The following is a 1,003-nucleotide window of genomic DNA, read 5'->3' as shown; positions in this document are numbered from 1 at the left end:
TGTATTTTGTACAGGGTCTCACTATGCTGCTTGGATTCATGGCAATCCTCCTGTTTGCAGCTTCCCCAGTGCTAGGATTATAGGCATGCACCACCACGCCAGACTCTGTTGCTGGAATCTGTTGCTGGCTCAGAGCACCCCAGGGGCACGGCTGGCACAGCATGCAGGACCAGGGATCAAGCCCTTCCCCGCGCTTGCCGTGTCCACTGAGCTATCTCGCCAGCCCTGCTGAGGTTAGCTTCTATGTTCATGTAAGCTGTACCATGAAAGGCAGGTGCTAAGACTGGCAAAATGTTAAGCAAAGAAGAAGCAAAATTAAAAAAAAAGACAGAAAACAAAATAGCAAGATGAGCAATATATTTATGTTTGTAATTACTCTTTTGGAGATTATTCAGTGCAGCTCTCTGGGAGTAGAAGTGATGAAGGAGCAAAAATAGCATCTGATTGACTGAAAATGATGCTTTTGCATAAGTCTGTGGTGTAGCCCAGAGCAGGGATGAGCAGCCGAGGAGACGCGAGGTGGGAATGAGGATGTGCCGTGCACGAAGCGGGAGACAGGCGGTAGTGCACCTCTGTGGGCGCCTGTGGTAGGACCAAATGGCAATGGCAGGGGACAGGAACAGGGAGGACCCAAGCCTCTTGGCGCCTGGGAAGCACAACTGTTCCGGGCTGATAGAAGCTCTAAGCCCCACTTCCAAATCCTGTCTCCAGTGTAAATAAAAACAAAGACAAAGGCCAACTGTGAAACAAAACCTGCGTGCCTATGTAACTACAGTAGCTTTTTCTTAGACATACAAAGAACTGGCTATATTAAACATACAAGGAACTTGTTTCTTTTTCTTCGATTTTTTTGTAGTCTTGTTCTGCTGGTGACATAAGCCTGTGGATCAAGTACACTCAGAAGTAAACAAAATGGTACTGAAGTCTGTAAAAATCTGCTTGGATTGACACTGCCTTATCTTTTCTTTTCTTTAAATTTTATTTATTTGTGTGTGTGTGTGTG

The sequence above is a fragment of the Octodon degus genome, unplaced genomic scaffold (assembly GCF_000260255.1).
Source record: "Octodon degus isolate 3935 unplaced genomic scaffold, OctDeg1.0 scaffold00149, whole genome shotgun sequence".
Taxonomy (NCBI): Eukaryota; Metazoa; Chordata; class Mammalia; order Rodentia; family Octodontidae; genus Octodon; species Octodon degus.
This window is presented reverse-complemented; position numbering follows the sequence as displayed.